We start from the raw sequence: 13,253 nt of genomic DNA on the forward strand, positions 1-13,253 counted from the left end.
ATGGAATAGAATGGGAAAGGTTAAGATCTCTTCAAGAAAACTGGAGGTATCATGGACCATTTCATGCAAGGATGGGCATGATAAAGGATAGAAACTATAAAGACCTAACAGGAGCAGAAGAGATTAAGAAGAGGTGGCAATAATACACAGAAGATCTGTATAGAAAAGGTCTTAATGATTTGGATAACCACGTTGGCATGGTCATTCACCTAGAGCTGGACATTCTGGAGCATGAAGTCAAGTGGACCTTAGGAAGCATTACTATGAACAAAGCTAATGGAGGTGATGGAATTCTAGCTGAGCTATTTCTGATCCTAAAAGATGATGCTATTAAAGAGTTGTACTGAATATGCCAGCAAATTTGGAAAACTCAGCAGTGGCCACAGGACTGGAAAATGTTGATTTTCATTCCAATCCTAAAAAAAGTTCAAGTGAAAGTGTTAGTCACTCAGTCATGTCCGACTCTTTGTGACCGTATGGACTCTAGCCCTCCAGACTCTTCTGTCCATAGTATTCTCTGGGAAAGAATACTGAAGTGGGTATCCATTTCCTTCTCCAGAGGATCATCCCACCCTAGGGATCAAACCCAGGTCTCCCACATTGCAGGCAGATTTTTTACTGTCTGAGCCACTAGGGAAGTCCCAAACTACTGGACAGTTGTGCTCATTTCACATGCTAGCAAGGTAGTGCTCAAAATCTTTTAAGCTAGGCTTCAGCAGTACGTGAACTGAGAACTTTCAGATGCACAAACTGGGTTTAGAAAAGGCAGAAGAACCAGAGATCAAATTGCCAATATTCATTGGACCATGAAGAAAGCAAGGGAATTCCATAAAAACGTCTACCCCATTAACTGTGCTAAAACTTTTGACTGTGTGGATCACAACAAACTGGAAAATTCTTGAAGAGATAGGAGTACCAGACCACCTTAACCTGTCTCCTGAGAAACATGTATGAGGGTCAAGAAGCAACAGTCAGAACCAGACATGGAACAACAAACTGATTCAAAATCGGGAAAGGAGTACATCAAAGCTGTATATTGTCACCCTGCTTGTTTAACTTATATGCAGAGCATATCATTTGAAATTCCGGGTTGAATGAATCACAAGCTGCAATCAAGACTGCAGGAAGAAATATCAACAACCTCAGATGATACTGCTCTAATGGCAGAAAGTGAAGAGGAACTAAAGTGCCTCTTGATGAAGGTGAAAGAGGAGAGTGAAAAAGCTGGCTTAAAAGTCAACATTCAAAACACTTAAGATCATGGCATCTGGTCCCATCACTTCATGGCAAATAGATGGGGAAACAATGAAAAGAGTGACAGATTTTATTTTCTTGGGCTCCAGAATCACAGCAGATGGTGACTATAGCCATGAAATTAAAAGACACTTGCTCCTTAGAAGAAAAGCTATGACAAACCTAGATAACGTATTAAAAAGCAGAGACATCACTTTGCTGACAAAGGTCCATACTATGTTTTTTCCAGTAGGTCACATACAGATGTGAGAATTGGTCCATAATGAAGGCTGAGTGCTGAAGAATTAATGCCTTATAGCACCACAGTTAGAAGACATTAATTCTTCAGCCTTCAGCCTTCTTTATGGTCCAGTTCTCACATCTGTATGTGACTACTGGAAAAAACAAAGTATGGACCTTTGTTGACAAAGTGATGTCTCAGCATATTCAAAAGCAGAGACATTACTTTGCCAAAAAAGGTCCGTCTAGTCAAGGCTATGTTTTTTCCAGTGGTCATTTATGGATGTGAGAGCTGGACTGTGAAGAAAGCTGAGCGCCGAAGAATTGATGCTTTTGAACTGTGGTGTTGGAGAAGACTCTTGAGAGTCCCTTGGACTGCAAGGAGATCCAACCAGTCCATTCTGAAGGAGATCAGCCCTGGGATTTCTTTGGAAGGAATGATGCTAAGGCTGAAACTCCAGTACTTTGGCCACCTCATGTGAAGAGTTGACTCATTGGAAAAAGACTCTGATGCTGGGAGGGATTGAGGGCAGGAGGAGAAGGGGACGACAGAGGATGAGATGGCTGGATGGCATTACCGACTCGAACATGAGTCTGAGTGAACTCCGGGAGTTGGTGATGGACAGGGAGGCCTGGCGTGCTGCAATTCATGGGGTCTCAAAGAGTCAGACACGACTGAGCGACTGAACTGAACTGATACATGGCACACATATATATTCCACAACTTTTTTGTCGATTCATCTGTTGATAGACATTTAGATTGCTTCCATGTCTTGGCTATTATAAATAGTGCTTCTATGAACATTGAGGTGCATGTATCTTTTCAAATTAGAGTTTTTGTTTTTTGTTACTGGCCTCCCAGGTGGCCCTAGTGGTAAAGAATCCACCTGCCAATCCAGGAGAGACGTAAGAGAAGCAGGTTTGATCCCTGGGTCGGAAAGATCCTCTGAAGGAGGGCATAACAATCCACTCAAGTATTCTTGCCTGGAGAATCCCATGGACAGAGGAGCCTGGCAGGCTGCAGTCCATGGGGTCACAAAGAGTTGGACGTGACTGAGGGACTTTCACTTTCACTTTTTTCATACCAAGGAGGGAATTGCCAAATCATATGGTTGATCTGTTTTCAGGGTTTTTTTTTAAGGAACCTCCATACTGTTTTCCATAGTGATTGCGCCAATTTACATTCCCACCAGTATTGTATGAGTGTTTCCATTTCTCCACACCCTCTCTAGCATTTATTATTTGTAGACTTTTTGATGATACCCATTCCACCATTGTGAGGTGACACCTTATTGTGGCTTTGATTTGTATTTCTCTAGCATTGTTGACGGAGAAGGCAATGGCAAGCCACTCCAGTGTTCTTGCCTGGAGAATCCCAGGGACTGCAGAGCCTGGTGGGCTGCCGTCTATGGGGTCGCACAGAATCGGACACGACTGAAGCGACTTAGCAGCAGCAGCAGCAGCAGCAGCATTGTTGAGCTGGAGAAGGCAATGGCAACCCACTCCAGTACTCTTGCCTGGAAAATCCCATGGACAGAGGAGCCTGGTGGGCTGCAGTCCATGGGGTCTCTAGGAGTAGGATATGACTGAGCGACTTTGCTTTCACTTTTCACTTTCATGCATTGGAGAAGGAAATGGCAACCCACTCCAGCATTCTTGCCTGGAGAAGCCCAGGGATAGGGGAGCCTGGTGGGCTGTCATCTATGGGGTCGCACAGAGTTGGACAGACTGAAGCGACTTAGCAGCAGCAGCAGCATTGTTTAGCATCTTTTCATGTGCCTGTTGGCCATCTGTATGTCTTCTTTGGAAAAATGTCTGTTTAGGTCTTTTACTCGTTTTTCATTTGGATTGTTTGGTTTTTTTTTTTTTTTTTTTTGGTATTGAATTGTATGAGCTGTTTGTATATTTTGCATATTAACACCTTGTCAGATGCACAATTTGCAAATATTTTCTCCCCTTCCATAGGGTATCTTTTCATGTTGTGAATAGTTTCCTTAAGTTTATAGGGTCTCTTTTCATGTTGTAGATGATTTCATTTGCTGTGCGAAAGTTTTTAAGTTTGATTAGGTCCTATTTGTTTATTCGGAGAAGGCAATGGCAACCCACTCCAGTACTCTTGCCTGGAAAATCCCATGGATGGAGGAGCCTGGTAGGCTGCAGTCCATGTGGTCACTAGGAGTCGGACAAGACTGAGCGACTTTGCTTTCACTTTTCACTTTCATGCATTGGAGAAGGAAATGGCAGCCCACTCCAGTATTCTTGCCTGGAGGATCCCAGGGATGGGGGAGCCTGGTGGGCTGCCATCTATGGGGTTGCACAGAGTTGGACACGACTGAAACAACTTAGCGGCAGCAGTAGCAGCGTTTGTTTATTTTTGCTTTTATTTCTTTTGTCTTGGGACATTAAGAATATATTGCTATAGTTTATGTTAAAGAATGTTTCACTTATGTTTCCTTCTAGGAGTTTTATGGTGTCATGTCTTACATTTAGGTCTGTAAAGCATTTTGAGTTTATTTTTGTATATGGTGTGAGAGAGAGTGTTCTCATTTCATTGTTTTAATGTAGGTGTAAGCTTTCCCAGCACCACTTGTTGAAGAGGCTGTCTTTTCTCCATTGTATATTCTTGCCTTTTTTGTTGTAGATTAGTTCAATGTAGGTTAGTGGGTTTATTTCTGGACCCTCTATTCTGTTCCATTGATCTCTGTGTCTCTTTTTTTGTGCCAATACTATGCTGTTTTGATTGCTGTAGCCTTGCAGTATAGTTTGAAATCTGGGAGGGATATACTTACAGTTTTTGTTCTTTTTTTCTCAGGATTGCTTTGGCAGTTCTGAATCTTTGTGGTTCCTTATAAATTTCAGCAGTATTCGTTCTGATTCTGTGAAAAATTTCATGGATATTTTGATAGGCATTAAATTTGTAGATTGCTTTGGGTAGTATGGCCATTTTAACATTATTAATTCTTCAAAGAGCACAGAATATCTTTCTGTTTCTTTGAACCATCTTTAGTTTCCCTTATCATTGTTTTAGTTTTCAGTATGTGGGTCTAGCGGAGAAGGCAATGGCACCCCACTTCAGTACTCTTGCCTGGAAAATCCCCATGGATGGAGGAGCCTGGAAGGCTGCAGTCCATGGGGTCGCTGAGGGTTGGACACGACTGAGCAACTTCACTTTGACTTTTCACTTTCATGCATTGGAGAAGGAAATGGCAACCCACTCCAGTGTTCTTGCCTGGAGAATCCCAGGGACGGGGGAGCCTGGTGGGCTGCTGTCTATGGGGTCACACAGAGTCAGACACGACTGAAGTGACTTAGCAGCAGCAGCAGCAGCATGTGGGTCTAGAAATACCATAAAAGTTCTGAGGAATTATGCATTCTGATAATGGGCTTGATATAAAAATTTATATTATATATGCCACTTCTATATACTTAAGGTGTTCTGAGCCTTGATCTTCTTAGTGCCATATAAAATAAAGCTCTTTGGAAAAAGGAACTTTTAAAGTGGAAGATAGATCATATTGTATACAACTTTTCCCCCCTCCTTTCTCATGAAGGTTACCACTTTATTGAAATGATCATCATCATTAACCCTCTGTCCATAATATTGCATGTAAAATTTTTTCTAGGTGGAGACATAACGTAAAAAGTAATTTTTATAGAGAAGGAAATAAAATTCCTTGAAAGAAAATGCAAGTGTTGGTTGCTCAGTGATGTCCGACTCTTTGTGACTCTATGGACTTTACCCTACCAGGCTCCTCTGTCCATGGAATTTCCCAAGCAAGAATACTGGAGTGGATTGCCATTTCGTTCTCCAGGGGATTTTCCTGACCCAGGGATTGAACCCAGGTCTCTCACAATGTGGGCAGATTCTTTACCATCTGAGCCACCGGGGAAGCCTTGCCATCTTCTAAAGTCTCTGAAAGGGTTTTCTTTCTCCCACCCAATAATATTTTAATAAAATTCCGTGTCCTTCTTAATCCAACTTCTAGCCTTGTATTTAGAAGTATTAATAATAAATAGTTTTCCTGGGACTTAAAAAAGGGGAAGAAGGAGAAATTAAGCATATTAAAGTTTCTGTCTGGAGAAGGAAATGGCAACCCACTCCAGTGTTCTTGCCTAGAGAATCCCGGGGTTGGAGGAGCCTGGTGGGCTGCCGTCTATGGGGTCGCACAGAGTCGGACACGACTGAGCGACTTAGCAGCAGCAGCAGCAAAGTTTCTGTCACTTATTATGAAGTTCTCTGAAGGTATACCTAAAGAAATGAAAAAGCTTATGAAATGTGTAAACAGATGCTATTTTCCTTCTCTCCATGTGTTACTAAAATTGCTATATAAAATATTTTGTTCTTATTTATGGTAGCTACAATTTCTATCAAAGCAGAAGAAATAGAGGTGAACTATAAAGTGAACTATAAAGCTGGTTTCCTCTCTGCTCTGCAATCTAGGAGAAAACCTTTCTCCCAAGGACAAATCAGGTAAGTGATTGTTAATTCATTCTTTGTAATGTTTTGGGGCCAATATGTGGAGCCATAATTTGTCAACTAGAGCCATAGATTATTGGTTTAGTTCAACTAAGAGACAATAGAAATAGATTCCATAATATGGAGGATTCTTTAACTTTTAATTTACAGAAGCTTAGAGCTCAATTCTAATGTTGGAAAAGCCTGTATGTATAGAACCATGTTCTTGTCTGTGTTAACTATTCATAAAACATTAAAAACAGCAAACTTGTATGCTGCTTAAGTCCAACTCTAGTCTTAGTAATTTAAAAATAATATGAATATAGTTAAAGAAGGTTAAGAAGATCTTGGAGAGCAAGAATCTGGAAAACAGTTCAAGTTGTTGAGTTTAGAAGAGTGAAGGCTAAGGGATGATATTGCTTTTCAAGTAGATGAGAAGCTGAGAATGGTGCCTGTCTTTTCCCCATCTCCATAGAGGAAAAACAGCAGGAGAAATATAGATAAGAAAAGTTAAAGCTTTTGAAATTAAGGATGTTTAAGATTAGCATGATTGACCTTGGGAAGTTGTAGAATCCTTTTTCTGGAAGGTCTTCTAAGTAGTCTGATCATCTGCCAAGAACAGTTATATATCCATCATAAGGCCTTTTAATTTTATGTTGTTATGGTTTTATTTTGACAAACATATGGTGACATGTGTCTAAGGCAGTAGCTGACATGATATATTTCTAATGACAGAGTATATAAACTAGTAGAACTTGACTTTAGGAGTATTGTGGAAACTTACAGAGTTATTTTATGAGCACAGGTAGAGTCATGTGTTTTATTCAGCTTGTTCCATTGTTGACCGTGTGATCGTCAATAACATGTTTAAGTTTTCTGGTTCATATAATACTCTTCAAATACATGTGTTAATATTAGTAGAAATTGAATTGTGACTCTTAATGAATGACCTCTATCAAGTCTGGAGAGAAGGATGGGAGGATAAATTTAAAGAACAGTTTGTTCAGATAAGATTGTTGAGGACAGCTCTGTGAAATGTGAGACAAGGTGAAGATTTCAAAGGAGAGTGGACCACAGTGTGATAATCTGAAGTTGGCATTTGTTCCACATTTCTTCCTATTGATTCAGAGAAAGAGCAGAAGGTAAGGACTAAATAAGTTATACTGGAAACTTATAAGGTACCTTGTGACCTTAGGGGGAACCAGATTGTTTTTTTAAAGAGTAAATTGCAGAGAAGTGAAAAATAGTTTTGGATATAAGAGTTTTTCCTCAAATAAACAGATCCGCTAGTAGTTGGCGGATAGGGCAAGATGATAAAGAATGACAGAAGTGGAAGAATTGGGTGTAAAATGAGCATGGCTGGGGGAGTTTGAGAGATGTGTCTGGCAGTCAGAAGCAAAAGGGAAAAAAGAATTGTGGTGTAGGAGGTGAATAAATAAAACAAATAAAAGAAGTACTTGAGTAGTAAAGTAGACAGGTTAAAGGAAAATCAGGGCCATTAGGATAATAATTCTTTATGAGCAGGGATGTATTAAAGATGACCAGTTACTTATACTAAGGAAAATGGGAAGGGATAGTAATTACTCCAGGTCTGAGAATGGCACATGCATGTGAAAAATAACCAGGATGACTGACATCTTATTTCAGGAAAAGTTTTCTGGGATGGTGTTCAAAGACTTAATTCTGTTTGGATATTGACTGTAGAGTTTCTAGGCTCTAGTGACATCGACATAGAAAACCTCTAGGAAGAGATCAATATGGAGAGGTCAGGGGGTTGGAAGTGCTGTGATATTTATCTGCTTCACATCCCTGTATAGAGCTGTAGCCTTCTGTAGGAGACATGCATAATTCAAGACTATTCCTGGCAGCAAAGAATGGAAAGTTTGCCATTGCCTTGTGGCGGTAGCTTAAAAGAGTTTGTAAATCACTCACCAGCCAGTTTTGAAACTGTGATTCTTAATGAATTATTAATTGGAGGGAATTTTGCATTATTTCATATTGTGCATATAAAGTGAATCTTAATTATCAAGTCATTTTACCTGTGCATAAAATGCAACCATGTACAGTTAGATTTTCCAGCTAACACTTGTTGAGTGCTTCTTATATTTCAAGCACTTTATATGTATAAATTAATTTTATATTCAGACAGCTCTTTGAAGTAGGCACTATTATTTTGTCCCCACTACCTCAAACCTCACTTATGGATGAGGAAACTTGGCACAAAGATTTTTGCTCAATTCTGTGGTAGAATGTTCTAATGTGGTAGAATGTTCTAATGTGGTAGAATGTTCTAATGTGGTAGAATGTTCTAATTAAGAGAACTAGGATTTGCACTCTGGCCTTCTGGCTGTGGACCCATGCTCATAACCCCTGTACCACATACCTTTTTATATAAATTTTTTAAAATTTTATTTTAATTGGAGGCTAATTACTTTACAATATTGTATTGGTTTTGCCACACATCAACATGAATCCGCCACAGGTGTACACGTGTTCCCAATCCTGAACCCCTCTCCCACCTCCCTCCCCATACCATCCCTCTAGGTCATCCCAGTTTACCAGCCCCAAGCATCCTGTATCCTGCATCGAACCTGGACTGGCAATTCGTTTCTTATATAATATTATACATGTTTCAATGCCATTCTCCCAAATCATCCCCCCCCCAACAGAGTCCAAAAGACTGTTCTATACATATGTGTCTCTTTTGCTGTCTCGCATACAGGGTTATCGTTACCATCTTTCTAAATTCCATATATATGCGTTAGTATACTGTATTGGTGTTTTTCTTTCTGGCTTACTTCACTCTGTATAATCGGCTCCAGTTTCATCCACCTCATTAGAACTGATTCAAATGTATTCTTTTTAATGGCTGAGTAATACTCCATTGTGTATATGTATCACAGCTTTCTTATCCATTCATCTGCTGATGGACATCTAGGTTGCTTCCATGTCCTGGCTATTATAGACAGTGCTGTGATGAACATTGGGGTACACGTGTCTCTTTCCCTTCTGGTTTCCTCAGTGTGTATGCCCAGCAGTGGGATTGGTGGGTCATATGGCAGTTCTATTTCCAGTTTTTTAAGGAATCTCCACACTGTTCTCCATAGTGGCTGTACTAGTTTGCATTCCCACCAGCAGTGTAAGAGGGTTCCTTTTCTCCACATCCTCTCCAGCATTTATTGCTTTCTAACACCATACACAAAAATAAACTCAAAATGGATTAAAGATCTGAACATAAGACCAGAAACTACAAAACTCTTAGAGGAGAACATAGGCAAAACACTCTCTGATAAATCACAGCAGGATCCTCTATGACCCACCTTCCAGAATAGTGGAAATGAAAGCAAAAATAAACAAATGGGATCTAATTAAAATTAAAACCTTCTGCACGACAAAAGAAACTATAAGCAAGGTGAAAAGACAGCCTTCAGAATGGGAGAAAATAATAGCAAATGAAGCAACTGACAAACAACTAATCTCAAAAATATACAAGCAACTCCTGCAGCTCAATTCCAGAAAAATAACCGACCCAATCAAAAAATGGGCCAAAGAACTAAATAGACATTTCTCCAAAGAAGACATACAGATGGCTAACAAACACATGAAAAAATGCTCAACATCACTCACTATCAGAGAAATGCAAATCAAAACCACAATGAGGTACCATTTCACGCCAGTCAGAATGGCTGCGATCCAAAAGTCTATATAAAATTTTTTAGTTGAAAGTGAAAGTCGCTTAGTCATGTCCAACTCTTTGTGTCTCCATGGACTATACAGTCCATGGATTTCTCTAGGCCAGAATACTGGAGTGGGTAGCCTTTCCCTTCTTACCAACCCAGTGATAGAACTCAGGTCTCCCGCATTGTGGGCAAATTCTTTACCAGCTGAGCCACAGGAACGCCCAAGAATACTAGAGTGGGTAGCCTATCCCTTCTCCAGGGGATCTTCCCGACCCAGGAATTGTACGGGGGTCTCCTGCATTGCAGACAGATTCTTTACCAACTGTGCTATCAGAGAAGCACAGTTTGAAAGTTACTTGAAAACTATTTTGCTTTGAACATTGTGACAAGTATATTTATAGGTGGCACAATTTACATCAAAGAAAGTGGCTTTTGTGAGCTGCTACATGGAATGAAAATTGATTTATTGTTTCTGCCAATGCACTCAGTGCTACTCTTATTCAGAAGACCTGATTGGATGGTATAACCTTAGTGAGTTTACCAGGGTCTAACTCTCAGTATTGTGGTCTTAAGAAAGCTGGTCTGAACAGTAAGTGTCCCAGAGAGGATTAAATTAGTCTGACGACCTCATCAGCTTAAGATGTAGAGCCAGAATGCAAATTAATTTAAATATAATGAGACGAAACTGTTATAAAAACCAGTTGTAACAGTATGATCAGTGTATTTTCTTTCAGGTGGTACATATAGATGGGAAACCAAATTACAAAAGGTTTCTTGGTAAACAACAGGCATCATGAATGTTTTGAATATTTCTTGTTTTTTTTCTTAATATTTATCTATTTCAAAAATTTCTCAAGGATTTCATCAATAATGGCTGCTATTGGCATGTACTGTCAGTCCTTAACTTATAAATAGCCTCCAGCCCTGTGCCCTCCACCAGGGGCTCTGCTGCCATAGAAACAGTTGTTAATAAACATGGGTATTTTAGAGAATCTGTGGGTTCAGAATTGAAGAAAGGGAAGAGTCTGTTGAAAGCAGTTACTAAGGGTGTTAATTTCAGGGACAGACTCCTAAATAGGCTGCATTTGCCTGAGTAGAGCTCTCTTGACCAAAAATGAATTTCTATAGCACTGCCTGAGGGGCTTCCCCTCACTTCTGTTGTTCAAATTTCACCAAATAGAGATTGCTTTTTATTTTTCAAACGTTTTCTTAAAACTATAAATGTCTGTGTGTGGTAGATATTCTTAGTGACCTCCCTTCTATCCATTCCCTATTGCTTACCTTCACTTTATTAGGGGCAGCAGTGTTCCCTGCTGCTGCTGCCGCTAAGTCGCTTCAGTCATGTCTGATTCTGTGGGACCCCATAGATGGCAGCCCACCAGGCTCCATCATCCCTGGGATTCTCCAGGCAAGAACACTGGAGTGGGTTGCCATTGCCTTCTCCAAGGCATGAAAGTGAAAGCGAAGTCGCTTAGTTGTGTCTGACTCTTCGCGACCCCATGGACTGCAGCCTACCAGGCTCCTCTGCCCATAAGATTTTCCAGGCAAGAGTACTGGAGTGGGGTGCCACTGCCTTCTCTGAGCAGTGTTCCCAGCTCCTAGCAAAAAACCTTGAATACTTGAAGCCAGTCATGACAGTCCCATTCTCCTTTGCCAGCGATCATAAAGGGAAGACTGCTGAGCTCAGGGATTGCCTTTGCTTTCCTGATAAAGAGAACAGAGGTGGCTGGTGCTCTCTTCTTTTCCCCTCCTTTGTGCCTTAAATGCAGACATGAAGCCTGGAGATACAGCAGCCATTTTGTAACCATGGGGTGACAGGTATGAGAGTGAAAAGATGATTTTAACAAGCTGAGGACCATGGAGAAGAAGGTTTGACAGAGTCTGGGACATTGTTGAACAGCTCTTCCAGTCTTGGACTGCCTACCTCCAGACTTATTATGGAGAAAATTAAGGAGAGGAAAGTTGTAACCCTTGTTACATGGTCATAGAGCATTTGATTAACCTACATCTGCTGTCCCACGGAAGGCTGACTGTGCAAACTGAGACTGCATGTTAGGAGAAATGAAAGGAAAAATTTGGAATAATGTGCATATTGGTTACTTCTTGTGGCTTTTCAGTAGGGTCTCACACAAGGGAGTGAACTCAAATTAGTGCTTCTCAGCATGAAAGAAGAGAGGCTAGAAGAATACAGCTTTGCTATGGAACTAATCTGCCTTTAGCTTGTAGTCTAAATTGACAAAGAGTCCTGTAATTTGAAATTTGGGGATTGAGGGTAGTATCTTCTTACCTAAGACTTGTTGTTAGAATTGCCTTGTCTTTTATGATGGTTCAAAGGTCGGCAGCTAAGAGATGAGAGTCTCTAAGCCTAAAGATTATTTCTAGAGACTTCTAGAAACAATTTTTTGGTTGTGATTACTCACACAAGGACTTCCCTGATGGCTCATACAGTAAAGCATCTGCCTACAATGTGGGTGACCCAGGTTCAATCCCTGGGTTGGGAATATCTCCTGGAGAAGGAAATGGCAACCCACTGCAGTACTCTTGCTTGGAAAATCCCATGGACGGAGGAGCCTGGTAGTCTACAGTCCATGGGGTCGCAAAGAGTCGGACATGACTTAGCGACTTCACTTTCACTTTCACTCACACAAGGGACTGATGTGAAGCAATTAGACCAGCAGCTTGATATGTTTTTGAGGGAACTGTAGTACAAAGCTGACAATTAGTTGTGATTGTCTTTACCTTCCAAGCAATCCTTATCCTTTTCTCCCTATGTCAAGCCAGGGTGAAGTAGGCTACAAAAGTTGTGAATCCCCTGGAAAGGTCATCCACTTCTAAACCTACCTTAGATGTGGCTGCAGAGGACAATGACAAAGCAGATCCTCCTGAGACTTGAAGTAGGCGCTGTCAGATTGACTGACCAAGGGATTTATTGCCTGCAGGGGAATCTGTGATTTCTGTCCAATAAGATATGATATGGATTGTTGATTGTGGACAACTGTATACTTCTTATCATCTCCCTTTCTCAATGGAATTTTTATTGAGATCACTTTGTTCTTTCTTTTTCGTCCTTGTATATATGAGAGGGGAGTTGTTTAGAGATATTTCTCTTTTAGCGATACAAATGGTCAGATGAGAGTTGTCATATTTGGTCTTCATAGAGCAGACAGAATATCAACCAGAGATCCTGCATCATGCAATGACTGGATGACAGAGTGGGGCTGTCTTCCTGGAAGAGAGGATGAGTATGTTGTGTTTAACACTCATGTAAAAAGTGTGTGTGTGTGTGTGCATATTGAGTTGAGGACTGCAGACACTGTTGGCTGACCAATCTGTATTCATTTCTTACCTCTATTGTAAAAATTAGAAAAGTTAAATATTTGATTTTCCAGTCTTCCCTATTGCTACAATAGTCATGTAATGCAATTGTAGCCCATAAACCTGCTGAGGGACTTCACTGATAGAAGAATCAGACAGGGCTGGAGTTAATGCTTGGAGCTGCAGTGACCATCTTGAAATCATTAGGCAACAAACTTGAGTGGAAAAAGTAAATTCACTCAGGCCTGCTCTTGCCTTCTGAGAGGGCCCACACTCTGCCTGTGGAGCGTGTTTCTCTCTAAATAAATCCATTTCTTACCTTAAAAAAA

At 40.6% G+C, this 13,253-nt stretch overlaps 1 protein-coding gene across 4 annotated transcripts in view; it reads left to right on the top strand.

Moving 5' to 3' along the window:
- The first annotated feature begins 5,867 nt into the window (after positions 1-5,867).
- Positions 5,868-13,253, top strand: part of NRG4 (neuregulin 4) — a 120,268-nt gene continuing 112,882 nt past the window's right edge. For all 4 annotated transcript variants that reach the window (XM_044932813.1, XM_044932812.1, XM_006044396.3 and 1 more), the window contains exon 1: positions 5,868-5,944. The gene's annotated coding sequence lies outside the window, so the exon portion shown is untranslated. The remainder of the gene's footprint in view (positions 5,945-13,253) is intronic.

This window comes from Bubalus bubalis, chromosome 20 (genome assembly GCF_019923935.1).
Source record: "Bubalus bubalis isolate 160015118507 breed Murrah chromosome 20, NDDB_SH_1, whole genome shotgun sequence".
NCBI lineage: Eukaryota > Metazoa > Chordata > Mammalia > Artiodactyla > Bovidae > Bubalus > Bubalus bubalis.